The 19,384-nt window shown below is 37.7% G+C and overlaps 1 pseudogene; it reads left to right on the forward strand.

Annotated features, from left to right (window-relative positions):
* Positions 1–17,965: 17,965 nt before the first annotated feature.
* On the forward strand, positions 17,966–18,819 carry LOC130867422 (ubiquitin-conjugating enzyme E2 D2-like; annotated as a pseudogene).
* Positions 18,820–19,384: the final 565 nt, after the last annotated feature.

Consider the following 19,384-nt stretch of genomic DNA (forward strand, 5'->3'; position numbering starts at 1 on the left):
CCCATAAACAATATGTAAAAAATGCCCTTATAGAAATGGATGAGAAGTATAACAAAAAGTTTGAAGAAATGAATAAATACGTAAATGATACCCAGAGAAACCAAGAAAACGATCAAACAGGTAATAGAAACAGTTCAAGAATTGAAAACTGAAATGGAAGCAAGGAAGAAAACACAAACTGTATATGGAAAATCTAGGACAATGAGCAGAGACTACAGAAACAAGCATAATCAATAGAATATAAGAGATAGAAGTAAGAATCTCAGATTCTGAGGACACCATAGAGAAAATAAATGCACTGATCAAAGAAAACAGCAAAGCCAACAAATTCTCATCACAAAACATTCAGGAATAAAAAAAAAAAAAAAAAAAAAAAAAAAAAAAAAAAAAAAAAAAAAAAAAACATTCAGGAAATATGGGACACAATAACAAGACCAAACATAAGAATAATAGGGATAGAAGAAGGAGAAGAGTCACAGCTCAATGGACCAGAAAATATTTTTTAACAAAATTATGGAAGAAAACTTTCCCAACATAAAGAAAGATATTCCTTTGAATATTCAAGAAGCATACAGAACACCAAATAGACTGGATCAAAAAAAAAAGCAACCCCTCGCCATATAATAATCAAAACACAAAATATACAGATTAAAGAAAGAATATTAAGAGGTGCAAAGGAAAAAGGGCAAGTAACTTATAAAGGTAAACTGATCAGACTTACACCTGACTTCTCTATGAAACCATGAAAGCCAGAAGGTCCTAGATAGATGTACTGCAGAAATTAAGAGACCATGATGTAAGCCCAAACTACTATACCCAGCCAAGCTATCATTCACAATCAATAGAGAAAACAAGACATTCCATGATAAGAACAAATTTAAACAATACATAGCAACAAATCCAGCCCTACAGAAAGTAATAAAAGGAAAATCACAACCCAAGGAATCCAACATTGCCAACACTGCCTACAATACCTCAGGCATCTAGCGACCCTTCACCAGCACAACTCAAAGAGGGGAGACACACAAACTCTACTACCAAAAACAATAAGAATAACTGGAGTAAACAACCACTGGTCATTAATATCACTTAATATAAATGGACTCAACTCACCTATAAAGGCACAGGTTAAGAGATTGGATATGAAAACAGGATCCAACATTCTGCTGTTTACAAGAAACACATCTCAACCACAGACAGGCATCTACTCAGAAAGGGTTGGGAAAAGGTTTTTCAAGAAAATGGTCCTAAGATAAAAGCAGGTGTGGCCATAGTAATTTCTAACAAAACTGACTTCAAACTAAAATCAATCAGACGAGATCGAGATGGACACTTTATACTCATAACAGGAACAATTCATCAGGATGAATGCTCAATCCTGAATATCTACACCCCCCTAATATAAAAGCACCCACTTATGTAAAAGAAATATTACTAGAACTCAAGGCAGACATCAAACCACACACACTAGTAGTAGGAGACTTCAACACACCTCTCTCACCAATGGACAGGTCAATCAGACAGAAACTTAATAGAGAATTAAGAGAATTATTGGAGGTAATGAAGCAAATAAACTTAACAGACATCTATAGAACACTCCACCCAAATAGGAAAGAATATACCTTCTTTTCTGCAGCTCATGGAACTTTCTCGAAAATTGACCACATACTGGTAACAAAGGAAACCTCAACAGATACAAAAAAATATCAGTGTCCACCTGTGTCTTATCAGATGACAACGGATTAAAATTAGAAGACAACAACAATGCTACCCCCAGAAAGCCGACAAACTAATGGAAACTGAACAGTCAACTAATGAACCATACCTGGGTCAAGGAAGAAACTAAGAAAGAAATTAAAGTCTTCCGTGAATTTAATGAAAATAAAGATGCAACATACTCAAACCTATGGGACACAATGAAAGCAGTGCTAAGAGGAAAGTTCATAGCACTAAGTGCCCACTTAAAGAAAACGGAGAAAGCATACGTTGGGGACTTAACAGCATACCTGCAACCTCTAGAAAAAAAAGAAGCAGACACACCCAGGAAGAGTAGAAGACTGGAAATTATCAAACTGAAGGCAGAAATCAACAAAATAGAAACACAGAGAACACAAAGAATTAATGAAACAAAAAGTTGGTTCTTGGACAAAATCAACAAGATCAACAAACCCCTATCCAAACTAATTAAACGACACAGAGAGAACACCCAAATAAATAAGATCAGAAATGAAAAGGGTGACATAACCACAGACACAGAGGAATTTCAGAGAATCATTAGATCTTACTACGAAAGCCTGTATGCCACAAAACTGGAAAATACAAAAGAAATGGGAATTTTTTAAGATAAGTACCATATACCAAAGTTAAACCAATACCAGGTGAATGATCTAAAGGAACTGTTAGTTGCGAAGAATTAGAAACTGTTATCAAAAATCTCCCTTCCAAAAAAAGCCCAGGACCAGATGGTTGCAGTTCAGAATTCTACCAGAACTTCAAAGCAGAGATAATATCTATACTCCTTAATGTATTTCACAATATAGAAACAGAAGAGTCATTGCTAAATTCATTTTATGAAGTTACAGTTACCTTGATACCAAAACCACACAAAGACCCAACAAAGAAAGAAAATTACAGGCCTATCTCACTCATGAACATTGACACAAAAATTCTCAATAAAATACTGGCAAACTGACTCTAAGAACACATAAGAAAAATTATCCATTATGATCAAGTAGGCTTCATCCCAGAGATGCAGGGCTGGTTCAACATATGCAAATCTATCAATGTAATCCACCATATAAACAAACTGAAAGAAAAAAAACATATGATCATTTCATTAGATGCTGAGAAAGCATTCGACAAAATTCAACACCCCTTTATGATTGGTCTTGGAGAGATTAGGGATAGAAGGGTCATACCTAAATATAATAAAAGCTATTTAGAGCAAGCTGACAGCTAACATTAAATTAAACAGAGAAAACCTCAAAGCCATCCCACTAAAATCAGGAACATGACAAAGATGTCCACTCGCTCCATACCTCTTCAATATAGTGCTTGAAGTTCTAGCAATAGCAATAAGACTACATGAATTCGTATTGGAAAGGAAGAAGTTAAGCTTTTGTTATTTGCAGATGATATGATAGTATACATAAGCGACCCCAAAACCTCTACCAAACAACTCCTACAGCTGATAAACACCTTTAGTAATGTGGCAGGATACAAGATCAACTCCCAAAAATCAGGTGCCTTCCTATACACTAAGGATAAGGAAGCAGAGAGGAAAATCAGAGAAGCATCACCTTTCACAAAAGCCACAAATAGCATAAAATATCTTGGGGTAACTCTGACCAAAGAAGTGAAGGATCTATTTCACAAGAACTTTAAGTCTTTGAAGAAAGAAATTGAAGAGGACACCAGAAAATGGAAGGATCTCCCTTGCTCCTGTATTGGGAGGATCAACATAGTAAAAATGGCAATTCTACCAAAAGCAATCTATAGATTCAATGCAATCCCCATCAAAATCCCATCAAAATTCTTCACAGATCTGGAGAAGACAATAATCAACTTTATATGGAAAAACAAAAAACCCAGGATAGCCAAAAGAATCTTATAAAATAAAGGATCGTCTGGAGGCATTACCATCCCTGATTTCAAACTCTATTACAGAGCTACAGTATTGAAAACAGCTTGGTATTGGCAAAAATAAACCAGAGAAGTTGACCAATGGAATGAAATAGAAGACCCTGACTTTAACCCACAAACCTAGGAACACCTGATTTTTGATAAAGGAGCTAAAAGTATACAATGGAAAGAAGAGAGCATCTTCAACAAATGGTGCTGGCAAAACTGGATATCAATCTGTAGAAGAATGAAATTACATCCATATCTATCACCATGCACAAAACTCAAGTCCAAATGTATTAAAGACCTCAATATCATTCTGAACACACTGAACCTGATAGAAGAAAAATTGGAAGTACTCTACAACACATGGGCACAGGAGACCACTTCCTACGTATATCCCCAGCAGCACAGACATTAAGGACAACATTGAATTAATTGGACCTCCTGAAACTGAGAAGCTTCTGTAAACCAAAGGACACTGTCACTAAGACAAAATGGCAACTCACTGACTGGAAGAAGATCTTCACCAACCCCGCAACTGACAAAGGTCTGATCCCCAAAATATATAAAGAACTCAAGAAACTAGATTGTAAAAAACTAATCAACCCAATTATAAAATGGGGCACTGAACTGAACAGAGAATTCTCAACAGAAGAAGTTCAAATGGCCAAAAAGACACTTAAGGTCATGCTCAAATTCCTTAGTGATCAGGGAAATGCAAACCAAGACAACTTTAAGATACCATCTTACACCTGTCAGAATGGCTAAAATCAAAAACACCAATGATAGCCTTTGCTGGAGAGGTTGAGGAGTAAGGGGTACACTCATCCATGGCTGGTGGGAATGCAAACTTGTGCAACCACTTTGGAAAGCAGTATGGCAGTTTTGCAGGAAATTCGGGATCAACCTACCTCTGGACCCAGCAATACCACTTTTGGGAATATACCCAAGAAAGAGATGCCCTATCATACAACAAAAGTATATGCTCAACTATGTTCTTAGCAGCATTGTTTGTAATAGCCAGAACCTGGAAACAACCGAGATGCCCTTCAATGGAAGAATGGATGAAGAAAGTATGGAATATATACATATTAGAGTATTATTCAGCAGTAAAAAACAATGACTTCTCGAATTTTGCATGCAAATGGACGGAAATAGAAAACACTATCCTGAGTGAGGTGAGCCAGACCCAAAAAGAGGAACATGGGATGTACTCAATCATATTTGGTTTCTAGCCATAAATAAAGGACATTGAGCCTATCATTTGTGATCTTAGAGAAGCTAAATAAGAAGGTGAACCCAAAGAAAAACATATAGTCATCCTCTTGAATATTAACCTTTTATCAAGCGATGAAAGGAGACAGAGACAGAGACCCACATTGGAGCAACGGACTGAAATCCCAAGGTCCAAATCAGGAGCAGAATGAGAGAGAGCATGAGCAAGGAACTCAGGACCGCGAGGGGTGCACCCACATGCTGAGACAATGGGGATGTTCTATTGGGAACTCACCAAGGCCAGCTGGACTGGGTCTGAAAAATCATGGGATAAAACTGGACTCGCTGAACGTAGTGGACAATGAGAACTGCTAGAAGTCAAGAACAATAGCACTGGGTTTTGATCCTATTGCACATACTGGTTTTGTGGGAGCCTAGGCAGTTTGGATGCTCACCTTACTAGACCTGGAAGGAGGTGGGAGATCCTTGGACTTCCCACAGGGCAGGGAACCCTGAATGCTCTTCGGGCTGATGAGAGAGGGGGACTTGATTAGGGGAGGGGGAGGGAAATGGGAGGCTGTGGCGGGGAGGAGGCAGAAATCTTTAATAATTAAATAAATAAATAAGAAAGAAAAAAATAAATTGCATTATTTAAAAAAAAAGATATAAGAGTAAACCAGAAGGACGTTTAAGCTATTGGCCTAACACTATGCAATTAATACAGATTTCTGTGTCATTATTTTGGGAGTTTGGGCCGCCAGGAAACAAATGAGCAGCCTAGCCCAACAGTAGTTCTTCATCTAAAGTTGTGGTCTTATGAGATGTCCTCCATCCATATTAGAATGTCAACTTGTATTGTCATTGTGTAAGTCTTGTTTCAGAAACCATACTGTTAAGATTTCTTGTGCGCAATTCCCTGTCATATATAAAAGATACTTTCTTGTAGTAGACATTCCAATCCTTTTGCTCATAAAATCTGACTGTCCCCTCTTCTAGATTTTCCTTAAGACTTTCTTCCAGGAAAAGTATGACAGTAAATGGACTCAACAGTTTGAAATTTTATAAGCACATATATAAATATACAAATGATTGTTAAATGTCATGAAATGGAGACAAACAGGTCCTAGGAGGAGTTGAAGGGGAAGAACATGGGGTAAAAATGATAAGAATATAAAACTCATGTATAAGAGCCTCCAAAATTAGTAAAGTAAATATAGACAATTACATTTCTTGACTGAGTTTTCTGTCCCACCAGGTCCCATATTCGTTTAGTCCCAAATAAACACACAGAGTCCTACATTAATTATAGACTGATTGGCCTATTGGCTCAGACTTTTTATTAACACTTTATATCTTATATTAGCCCATAGTACTTATCTGTGTTATCCACATGGCTTGGTACCTTTTCTGGTGAGGCAGTCACTCTACTTCCTGCCTGGTCATCCTGCCTATACATCCTGCCTGGCTACTGGCCAAATTGCATTTTATTAAACAAGTACAAGAAACAAATCTTTACAGGTAAAACCATTGTCCTGCAGCATACATTGAAAAAGAATGAAATATAATTTTGTTTCTGACATTTTCCATTTAATATACAAAAACTAGGTTCCATGGCATATACCTGTATTCCCAGTACTTGGGAAGAAGGAACCTATCTAAAGGAACATGGCAACGGTAGTTCAGCATTGAAGATGAGTATTGCCCTTGCAGATGACCTGAGTTTGGTTCCTAGCACCTACATTAGGCAGCTAACAATTATCTGTTATTCCAGCTTCAGGGGACCCTGGACTCTCTGCACACCTGCAATCATGTACCCATACTTGTACATACACCTAAACACAAACACACACACTACATTGATGGAGGAGTTACTTTCATTTAATAAAGAAACTGCCTTGGCCCATTTATAGGCCAGCCCTTAGGTGGGTGGAGTAAACAGACAGAATGCTGGGAGAGAGAAGCCGAGTGAGTCGCCATGATTCTCCCACTCCAGACAGACGCAGGTTAAGATCTTTCCTGGTAAGCCAGCTTGTGGTACTACACAGAATATTAGAAATGGGTTAGATCAATATGTAAGAGCTAGCCAATAAGAGGCTGGAACTAATGGGCCAGGCAGTGTTCAAAAGAATATAGTTTCCGTGTAATTATTTCAGGGCATAAGCTAGCCATGTAGGCGGCCGGGTGCCGGAGACGCAGCCCTGCCGCTCATATTACAACACTACATATACTTGAAAAGCATGAAATAAATCTCAAACTAACCATTTCAAAAACAACTTAATATATAAACTCAAAAATGTCACAAATTACTGAAGATATATTTTGTAAAAGTATTTCTATTAAACAATGTGACAGTCAAATATAGAGCACCTTAAGTGTATAAATCACAAAAAAGCAAGATGAAAAAGTCAAAGACAGAACAAAATTCTTTCTCAAAGATCTTGGCGTCTTTGAAATGATGTTGAAAGTTCTCAATAGAAGTAACACCAAATAAAGAAATACATGATGGAGTTAAAATCATGAATTTGGAACCAAACAGTTTTTGGTAGATTTTTTTTGTTGTTGTTTTGGGTTGTTTGTTTGCATTGAAACAGGGTTTCTCTGTAGCCTTGGATCCTTTCCTGGAACTAGGTCTTGTAGACCAGGCTGGCCTGGAACTCACAGAGATCCGCCCACATCTGCCTCTGGGATCAAAGGCACGCACAACCACTGTCCAGCTAGCTTTTGCAAGATGTAACTCTCAGGAGTGCCATTTCAAGTAAGTTGGCTAAGAATTTTGAGTAAATTGATTTATTATTAATTTCAAGGCAGGCAATTCCCACTCCTCCACACACACAAAAAAAAACTTGCCATCAATTTCTTTTTAATTTGTGCTTGAGAAATAGTTTGGCCACATGGCTTTTAAAAGCATATATGTCACGCACAACAATTAAAATTTTAATGTCTGCAATCACAGAGAGTTAAATTTTTACACTGGAATCATAGACATTTTCAGGGAACCATTAAAATAAAAACTCCATGAGATTAAGAGCCTTGTCTGTCTCGATTGCTAATTTATTCTCAGCCCCTTCAATGTAACACTTTGCTGTTTAATAAATGAATACCATTTACATAAATAGGTTATTTTTTTATATTTAAAGCTGTAAAATCAATTTGTGTTTAGAAGAAAAGAAGTCACTCAATTCTTCCCAAAGTAATAATGGTTTCTCTTACTACCCACATTTCCAAATGTATAGACTAACTTTCAAATTAGGAACAACTGATCCAGTAGTCCACACCTTATGAACCAATTAGAAGATAAAGTAAAATAAAATACTAAGATATGGAAGGCATGTGATAGAAGAAGGAAAAAAGCCAATTGAAAGCTTATATCTCCACATTTTCTATTAGTAGTTGCCATACAAAAGTGGTTTATCAAATGAAAATGTCATGAGTTAAGATCATCAGCTCTGAAAATGAATGCATCCTGCTCTTCAACTTAAGGCTATTTGATTTGAGACCTAATGTGCTATTTCTCTCTGTAATACATGAATCAGTTTTATTACCATTGGTTAATGAGTAAAGCTGTTTCAGTCAATGGCTTAGCAGAGCAAAGCCAGGTGGGAAATCAAAAAAGAGATAGACAGAAAGAGTAGGCTGAGTCAAAGAGACACCATGTAGCTGCAGAAGGAGAAGGACATACTGGAACCTTAGGAACCTTACCAGTGGGCCACAACCTTGTGGAAATACACAGATTTCTAGAAATGGGCTAATTTAAGACATAAGAGCTAGTTAGGATACCCTAGAGTCATTGACCAAACAGTGTTGTAATTAATATAGTTTGTGTGATTATTCAGGTCTGAGAAGTTGAAAAGTAAACAATCAGTCTCTGCCTATGGAACCCAGTTATTCTCTGTAATTTTTAGGCACACACCTTTAAAAACGTAATAATATAATATCAAAAACGTGTTGTCTTTATTCCATGACTCCAGGCAAACAGCGTCAAATTCTGTTGTATATTCTGACTGAAAAGTTGCTTTTGGTTTATACCTAGCTAATGTCAAGATGAAGATTAGTTATGTGACTAGGGTTTGGAACTTCAGAACTCTGAACCTCTAGGGAAGGGAAAGAATTGTAGGTTGGTTTCAATCGTGTGGCAACCAATTGTTTAATCAGTCAAGCGCAGCCATGGAACTCAAAATGCATAGACTCTTAAGGCTGAAGAGTTTTCTTGTTAACAAACACACTACCATGTAAGAAATGTGATACCCATCAACTTCATCCAAAAGGTATGGAAGTTTTGCAAGTGAAAACCCAACCAGGCCTTTCCCTATATCTTTTAAATAAAATATTGTTATAGAATTTTATGGGCTGCACATGTAATTCTAATGACTCTCTAAAACTGTGAGGTCAGAGAAATTCTTGAAATTGTGGCCAGTTGTTCAGCATAGGAGCGACCTCTGATATCTCGATATATAGTGTTTGGTTTTGAAAGAGGAGATGTCTTGTGAAAGGTTGATACTTTCATACTGTGAACTGTGATCCAGGAAATTGGTGTCAGAATTATACTACAATGCAGCCACTTTGCATGGAAACAATGTAAAGCTTTAATTTTTTGTGTGAACAACAACAACAACAAAAGAGAAGCTTATACTATCAGAAACAACTTAAATTACTTAACATTAAATGATTCCTCTTCAACATTAGAAGCAATGAGCAATAGTTGCGATTCTGAACTTCAGAAGCAGCCTATGTTGTTTTCCCCTAGACAACCAGACTCAAACTTTTATTAAAAGGTAACCAAAGCAAACAGCAAATAGGATTTCATTACTGTGTAGGAACATGATATTTCTTATTTTTGTTTTTAAAAAAAATTACTGCGTTGTAGTACTCCATTGTGTAAATATACCACGTTTTTCTTATCCATTCTTCAGTTGAGTGGCATTTAGGTTGTTTCCAGGTTCTGGCTATGACAAACAATGTTATTATGAACATAGTTGAGCACATGTCTTTGTGGTATGATTGGCACTCTTTGGATATATACGCAAAAGTGATATTGCTGGGTCTTGAGGAAGGATGTTTACTAATTTTCTGAGAAATTGCTACACTGATATCCAAAGGTGCTGTACCAGCTTGCATTCCTACCTGCAATGCAGGAATGTTTCCTTTACCCCACATTTCTCCAGCATAAGTTGTCATTAGGGTTTTTCATCTTGGCCATTCTTACAGGTATAAGATGAAATCTCAGAGTAGTTTTTATTTGCATTTCTCTAATAGCTAAGGATGTTGAACATTTCCTTAAGTGTCTTTCAGCCATTTAAGATTCCTCTGTTTCTTTGTTTAGGCCTGTACTACATTTTCTATTGGATTATTTGTTCTTTTTATGACCAATTTCTTTAGTTCTTTTTATATTTGGGAGATCAGTCTTCTGTCTGACGTGGGGTTAGTAAAAATCTTTTCCCATTCTGTAGGATACCATTTTGTCTTTTTGATCATGTCCTTTGCTTTACATAAGCTTTTCAGTTTCAGGAAGTTGATTTATTAATTGTTTCGATCAGTGTCAGTGCTACTGGGGTTATAGTTAGGAAGTGGTCTCCTCTCCCATTGAGCTCAAATGTACTTCTTACTTTCTCTTCTATGAGGTTCAGTGTGGCTGACTTTATGTTGAGGTTTTTGATCCATTTGGACTTGAGTTTTGTGCATCTATGAAAATAGATCCATATAGATGAAAATAGATTCATATCTATGAAAATATGGATCCTTCTACTTATTGATATGCATTATGCCAGCACCATTTGTTAAATATACTTTCGTTTTTCCTTATATTTTTGACTTCTTTGTCAAATATCAGGTGTTTGTAGGTGTGTGGATTAATATCTGGCTCCAATTCAGTTCCTTTGGTCCTCCTGTCTATTTTTATGCCCATACCAGGCTATTTTCAGTACTGTAGCTCTGTAGTTGAGTTTGAAGTCAGGGATTGTATTGCCTCCAGATGTTTCTTTATTGTACAGGATTGTTTTAGCTATCCTGGGTTTTTGGCTTTTCTAAAAATAATGACATCTTGAAATTTGCAGGCAAATGGATGGATTTAGAAAACATCATATTGATTGAGGTAACCCAGACCCAGAAAGACAAATATCATATGTACTCACTCATAAGTGGCTTTTTAGACATAAAGCAAAGAAAACCAGCTTACAAATCACAATCCCAAAGAACCTAGACAACAATGAAGATCATAAGAGAGACATACATGGATCTAATCTACCTGGGAGGTAGAAAAAGACAAGATCTCCTTAGTAAATTGTGAGCATGGAGACCATGGGAGTGCGTTGAAGGGGAAGGGAGAGGAAAGAAGGGGAGCAGAGAAAAATTTATAGCTCAATAAAATCAATAAAAAAAAACAAAAATACCTTTTAGATATACAAAATAATGATCCAGGTATTTTATAACTGGAAAAATTTTTTGTTGGTGCTGTCAGAGTAGGGTGAATACTATTTATGCGAGTGAATGACTGAAAAATACAAAGAATTTTCCTTTAGCAAATCAGGTTCTAAAGAACCAACAACATTTGAATGTTATTTTATGATCTACCATTATTTCTTCCCAACCCAGAGTGTACTCTACAACTTTCTATTTATAAACATCTAAGAAGCTGGCCTAGATTTACACTGCAACCTCCATTGGACAAGCACCTCTGACTTATAATGTTTAGCATATCTCTTCTGAAGCTAAAGTCAAGATTCAGTTCTTGACAAAGAGGTTGTCTGCTTTGAAACTTATCCACTGCTTTTCTTTTTGTTTTCAATGTTATTAAAATAGATCAATTGACTTGCAAGAATTATTGGTTTTAAACAGCACTGTCAGTTTTAGAAAAGTAACCAAAGTGTTAGAACTAGTCTCAGATGCTAGCAAGAAATGAAAATTTAAAATTTGGCCTTTGTTTTTGACTTCACTAGATTGTCTTTTCTTCTTGGCCTGTGGTCCTCAACAGTCTTATAGTATAGTACCATCTCTCTTCAAACACCTTTTATGTTTTATTATTTATTTATTTTCATTGAAAATAGATTCCTCAATCATACAATATATCCCAACCACAATTACCCCTCCTTCCACCTCTCATAGTTCCCCTCCTACCCTCTTTCTCCCCCAGATCCATTTCCCATCCACTTTCTTTTCAGAAAAGAGTAGGCCTTCAAGAGACAACAGCCAAATAGGACAAAACAAGATACAGTAAGACAAGGTGTAAGCAACCTAATAGAAAGAAACCAATAGGTGCAAAAGATTCTTCAAAGTAGGCAAAAGAGTCAGAGATATACCAAATCCTACGGATAGAAGCCCCACCAAAATAAGAAGGTAACAGTCATAACATATACACATAGTACCTAGTGAAAATTCATGTTGGCCCCTTGCTTGCCATTTCAGTCTCTGAGTCCATGTGAATCCTGCTTAGTTGATAGGTGTTTGGGATCCCAATGCAACCCCAAACTTTTCTCAGGGTGAGCTTTTAAGCACAAAAACTGTGTACTATACGCAAGAAATGACCACCACCCTTTTCCATATTTAGTGTAGATAAACATTCTGGTATCTATTGGTAAAATTTCAGAATATTTTTATTCTAAGGTAATTTTTTGATTAGTTAATATAATTAGGTCATGACCATCAAATATCTCACCTGCCAGAAAAAGAAACAGCATCAGTCATTTCATTATCCATAGAGTTACCTTTGAACTCCTTTATGTGTGACTTCTTTGCTTATAAGTATTTCCTGACTAGAAAGCAATGAATAGATAATAAAGCAGGGCCCATTGACTTTTTGGTTACCTGTAACAAGTCATACACAAATATTGAATATGAACCACAATGTCTTTCATCCAACCCCATTAAGGAGCCTTGAGGGCTCCTTTCCCCCTTTCCACGAAAGTGCTTCCACAAAACCATCCAAAGTTGGTGAGCAAAACTGCCAAGAAGTGAGTAAAATCCAAGGTTTTTCATACTTGTAAGGTGATGGGAATTTGTGATACAATTTCATAGATATCAAAAGAAAAGATTGCATTCCTAGTTTAGAAAAAATGAATGTCATTACTCAGAACAATAAGAAGGCAAAAATAAAAGCACTGTTGCTATGATCTTGACACCCAATTCCCATAGGATAATGTAACACCAGGGAGTATCTGTGCACACAGAGTAGCTTTACAAGGGAGTATCTGCCAGCTTAATAAATATAAAAATTTAATAATGGGCTGAAAAAAAAACTGTGTACTAGCTTAATGTACTTTAATTAACAAGAACAGTTAGCCAGCAAAAGAACTAACAGAACCAAAAAGCAAAGTTAGTACATTTAGATATTTTCTCAGAACTGTGAATTTTGATGGATTGGTCTTTTGTTTTAGTTTTAGCAAGCAGTATTATCTATGTGCTGAATGTTACAGCCTGCATGGCCCTTCTACTATAGAGTCAGTTGTGCTAACGTCTTGGGGCCTACTAAGGTCTGGGCTCTGTAACAATTAGAAGAAAATAAGAGAGAATAAATGAGACTTTAGCATTTAAATCAGTTTCTTAATCATCTGTAGAAATTGTTGAAGGACAGAATTCTCAGCAATTCATCAGACCTGCAGAGGGACTGATGCTGCATGTTTGATAAGTTCCAGAGGCTACTGTTGCTTTTCCTGCTGCTACTGATGCTTAGGGGACCACAGCTTGAGAAACATTGCTTTGAATCAGCTCATTTGAGAGACTATCAACAAAAAAAAATGTGTGAACAAGACTCTAATCAATCTTTACAAGCCTCCTACTCAAAATAATCAGACTTTCTTCTTTTCTGTTCCGATAATAAAAAGACACTCTTGTCAGAAAAATATATGACTCAGGATAAGAAGTATTTTGTGCTTATTTTGACACCTACTGGCAGGGTTGTCTTGGAAACTTTCTTACAGTTGTTGAACATCTTATTGTATTACAGAAAGCAGAAAATTGATCCAATCATTCCACTTTATTGTGTTATTTAAAATGTAAAACATGTGAAAACACCTATAAATTGCTCCACAAATAGGATAATTGTTCCAAGATAAGTTACTCCAGGCTGCCATAAAATAACTGAATACCACATTCTGTTTTATGACAATTGGGGAGCCATCCATAATGCTAGATTTCCTCAAGCCTACTTTCACAAATATGCAAGAAACATTGTTTCTAATCTTTTACAGGAGGCTCTGGAGGGCTTCACATACATTGGAAATCTTACCTACATATAAAGACACTCTGGCATTCTATATATTCTTATAAAACCCCAGTTACTACAATAAAACTGCACAAGAACATCAGCCCAATCCTAGGCTACCCTAAGAACACAGACCAATTCCAGTCACAGCTCAGAATAAACGTTAGAGCATCCTCTCAACAATTTCCATACTTAGGAGAGAATGAAATACAGATGGTCTCTCTGTAAGAGGCAAATTTCCCCCTGGGAAAGCATTTGTTGATAGCACAGCAACCCATCCAGAAAGCAAAATTGCATATTGCACATGGGTTTGGTTCCAGATGTTGAGACTGTTAACACAGAAGGTCTCTTTCTATAACACATGAGCATGTGAACACTCAAGGTGAATGATTGGATACAGAATCCTAGGTATAGTTATAAGGAACAGAGTGTACTAACTGTTTTTGTGTATCAATGTCACACAACCTAGAGCCATCAGAGAAAAAGAAGTCTCAGTTGAACAAATGCCTCCATGAGATCTAGCTAGAATTCGATTTTCTCAATTAGTGATCAATGGGGGAGGGCTCATCCCATGGTGGGTGGTAACATTCCTGGGCTGGTGGTCCTGGGTTCTATAGGAAAGCAGGCTGAGCAAGCCAGAGGAAACAAGCTAGTAAGTAGCTCCCCTCCATGTTCTCTGCCAGAGACCCTGCCTCTAAGATTCTACCCTGTTTCAATTCTTGTTCTGACTTGCTTTAGTGATGGACAATGTGAAAGTATAAGTCAAATACACCTTTTACTTCTCAATTTGCATTTTTATCATGGTGTTTCACTGCAACAATTAAAAACCTAACTAAGACAAATTGGTACCATGAGTGGGGTATTTCTGTGACAGCTCTGAGCATTGTTTTGGAAGGATTGTGGAAGGAATTTGGAACTTTGAGCTAGAAGACCATTGAGGGTTAAGAGCCCATAAGATGTCCTGTGGGAGCTTGGAAGATAATGTTGAGAGCAGTGCAGGAAATAGAAACCTGGCTTGTGACATTTCAGAGGGGAATTTAAAGACTATCTGGGGACCAGTTGTTATTTTGAATTAAGATTCTGTCATTCTGGTTAGTTGGGACTGAAGAGTCAGCTGTGATTAACAAGATACCAGAACCACTAAAATGAAACTTTGCTTTGCTAGGATACTTGATGCTGGTCATCCGGAACTAAGAAATTAGTGGTGATAAAGAAGAAACCAGCATTACCGGTGAAATTTTCTGGGAAGTGTTTCCTGAGAGCACAGAGAAGTTGTGTTACAGAGGTGGTCAAGGTTGTAGCTCATGCTGACAGACAGACTTGGTAATGTGTAAGAGTCACCCAGGATTTACTGGTTTTGAAGGCATGAAGGGGTCATGGACAGCAGCAGAGCTTTGTCACTGTGAGAGGCCTTGAAAAACCATTGGGAAAGGTGCCTCCTCAGTGACAGTGGAAGGCCCAGAACTGAAGGTGTTATACAAAGAAGTTGAAGCTTCACACCATGAATAGAGTGTATGAAAGGTTACAGTTGCAGCAGAAGACTTCAGTGTTTTGGAGATTCCAGTGCCCTCAGAGTACCACCAAGAAGAGCAGGAGCAGTGACATGGATCCAGCCAGAACCTAGAAAACAAGTTGCATATGCTGCAGATGACAGAGCCAGATAAGTGACCTTTGGAGGAGTCCAAAAGATCCTGAGTGGATCCCTGCCATTGGATGTTTCGATTTGGTTTTGCTTTGATTTGATTATGACTGTGCCCTGATTTTTATCTCTTAAGGTAAGAAAGTGTTTAAATTGAGTCCACAGTTGAGAGACTTTGATTTTTAAGAGACTTTTAATTTTTAAAGAGACTGACTATTTTAAAGGGACTGAAATTTTGATGTGTTTGAATTTGTAAAGACTTTGAGACTTTTAAAGATATATGAGATTTTTTTCGATGAATAAGAAAGGAAGTGTTGAGCCTTAATAGTAATGTGATTGTGTATCAAGTTGACAAGTGTCACTTGTGTGCCAACTTGACACAAGTTAGTGTCATCAGAGAGGAAGGAGTCTCAGTTGAGATAGTGCCTCCATGAAACCCAGCTAAGAGGCATTTTTATTCATTTTAATGATCAGTGGGAGAGGTTTCAGCCTGTGGTAGGTGATTCTATTCCTGGACTGCTAGTCCTGAGTTCTATAGAAATGCAGGTTGAAAGCAAACCAGTAAGCAGCTCCACTGAATGTCTTCTGCATCAGCTCCTGCCTCCAGCATCTTGCCTTTTTTGAATTTCTGTCTTGACTTTCTTTGATGATGAACACCAATGCTGAAGTATGAACTAAGTAAATCCGTTCCTCCACACTTGCTTTTTGGTCATAGTATTCAGTTGCAGCAATAGAAACTTAACTACAAAATAAAGGTAGCACAATTTAATGTTAGGGATGGGAGGGCAGAGAAAGGAACAAATTATTATATATTACAAATATGTAAGTTACTTTACATATGTTTTCTCATTAGCACCCTTCGCTCATACTCTGAGATTCCCATGTTGTAGTACTAAATTATCACCTTTTATCAATTAGACAATCAAAAAAAGCTTATGAGGGCCACATTCAATCTTTCCATCCAACCAGATCCTTTCCATCTGTTCCAAAATTTAACCTGGTGAATATACCTGATGCTCCTTTTTACACATCCTCCTCAAACTCTCAAATATAGCCCATGTTCCACATCCAGTGTACACTGGAAAGAAATGTAAAGGAAATGATGGGCCACCAATAAACAACCAAACCTTCCAATTATTGGTCCGGACAAGAGTGAAAAATCCAAGTTTAATAATGTAATCCAGATCTTCAACAGGGTCATAAAAAAGCCCTCCCCAAACTAAGGAAAGATAGACCCATAAAAATACAAGAAGCACACAAGACACCAAATATATGAGAGCAGAAAAGAAAATCCACACAGTATATCATAGATAAAATATTAAGTATACAGAACAAAGAAAGTTGATTGAAACCTAAATGAAAAAGCATAAGTCATATGTTAAAGAAAACTCATCAGAATGACGGATGATATATCATTAGAAAATTTGAAAGCCAGAAGAGTCTGGAACAATACATTCCAAGGCCTAAAAGAACGTGATTGTGAACCTAGAATAATATACCCAGTGAAACTATCTGCCATGGTTGGAGAAAGAAAAACCTTACATGATATAAACAGCCTAAGAAATTACATTCAACTAACTCAACCTAAAGATAATTCAGGAAGTAATATTTCAATCTGAAAATAGGCAGGAGTCTGGGTAAGAGACTGTAAAAAGAAATGTGAGGCCATAATTACTAAAACACAAAGTACCAAGGAGAAAACACAAAACACTACCAAAAATAAGCATAGTGACCAAAATAAACACAGACACAGACACACAGACACACAGACACACACACACACACACACACACACACACATTTCAACAATAACTTTAAATATGAATGACCTCAATTTTCCAGTCAAAATAGACAAGGTAACTAAAAGTATTAAAAAATAAAATCCATCCCCTTGTTGTCTACAAGAAACTCAAATTTCAAAATAGGAAATGGTAGACAAAAGTTCTCCAATTAGAGGCTTCCCCGGCTCCGAGACCTTAAGGTGCTCTGCGAGCCCGGGGTCTGGGACGCTTCCTCCCTGGCGGAGGGATCCACGCGGCTGAGGAGGCGGCACTGAGCCTCTGAGGAAGAGGCCGCTATGGCGGCAGCGGCTGTGGCAGCAGCGCATAAAGGGGCCGCCGCTGGGTGATGCGGTGACCACTGCGGCAGGTCCAGTAGCTGAGTGGGCCTCGGTCCTCAGCTCCTCAGATCCGCGCTTTGGAGTTCCCGGTCTTCTCTGGCCGACTCGCGACCTCTCAGGAGGTCTCAGGCCCCCCTCGCCCCTTCTCCATCCCTCCCGCGTCCCCGTCCCCGCCCTGGGGGGCCGTCGCCACCGTTTCCCACCATGGCTCTGAAGAGAATCCACAAGGAATTGAATGACCTGGTCCGAGATCCTCCAGCACAGTGTTCAGCAGGTCCTGATGGAGATGATATGTTTCATTGGCAGGCTACAATAATGGGGCCAAATGACAGCCCCTATCAGGGTGGAGTGTTTTTCTTGACAATTCATTTTCCAACAGATTACCCCTCCAAACCACCTAAGGTTGCATTTACAACAAGAATTTATCATCCAAATATTAACAGTAATGGCAGCATTTGTCTTGATATTCTACGATCACAGTGGTCTCTAGCACTATTTCAAAAGTGCTTTTGTTCATCTGTTCTCTGTTGTGTGATCCCAATCCAGACAATCCTTTAGTGCCTGAGATTGCTCGGATCTACAAAACAGAGAAAAGTACAACAGAATAGCTCGGGAATGGACTCAGAAGTATGTGATGTAATTAAAGAAATTATTGGATAACCTCTACAAATAAAGCTAGGTGAACTCTGAAAGAGAAAGTCCTTTTGATTTCCATTTGACTGCTTTCTATGAACCCACGCCTCATCTTCCCCTGTGCACATGTTTACCTGACACAGCAGTGCTGCATGTTGTACATACTTGGAACAACAAACTAGAAATACCGTACTTCTGTACCAACATTGCCTCCTAGCAGAGAAGTGTGTGTGTGAGAAGCCAGTTCTCTGGGCATAACCTAGGTGTGAGACTAAAAGCTTTCCTTATTGACCTAAATTTGGATAATGGCAAGATGTGAGGGGTAGTGGGTACACAGTGTTTGCTTGATGGGAGGAAAAAAGCTCCAGTGACCCGTAGGAGATTGTTTTTAAGTGGAACCCATCTAATCTCAGTCATAAAAAGCATGGTGAAGAACATGAAGCTGTTTCTGTACTCATTTCACCCTGAAGGACCTACAACTTGGGTGAATGTTATGACCAAACAGATTAGACTCTGCCTACATGCTGTATTTAAGGTCTGAGTTTGACTGATCAACATTTAAATGGACTGGAGCTGTTAGTACATAAAGTGTGGTGGACTTTGTTCCCAACACTTTCACATCTCCCTGCCCTTTCAGCCTTCTTCCTTTTAGCCCCTTTCCATAATCTTTGGTTTTTATGTGGTTTCTCAGTTAATATATAGCTAATAGCTCTTATTTTTCTTATATTTTTAACTGCTTTAGGCCTATTTCGATGTAAGGGTGAAAATTCATTTGATGGAAATACTTGTGCATATTTAAAAACCCAGTTGCTCCTCTGGAGTTTGTACGTTCAGGAATGATTAATCTGTGTAATAAACTGATTACTACAGTAATTACATACAATTTGGTGTGAATAGGCTTTTTGATTTAAAAAGTTTGTCTAGTTAAGATTAGTGGTGGATATTTTCCTCATCCCTGAAA

Source organism: Chionomys nivalis, chromosome X, assembly GCF_950005125.1.
Source record: "Chionomys nivalis chromosome X, mChiNiv1.1, whole genome shotgun sequence".
Lineage (NCBI taxonomy): Eukaryota > Metazoa > Chordata > Mammalia > Rodentia > Cricetidae > Chionomys > Chionomys nivalis.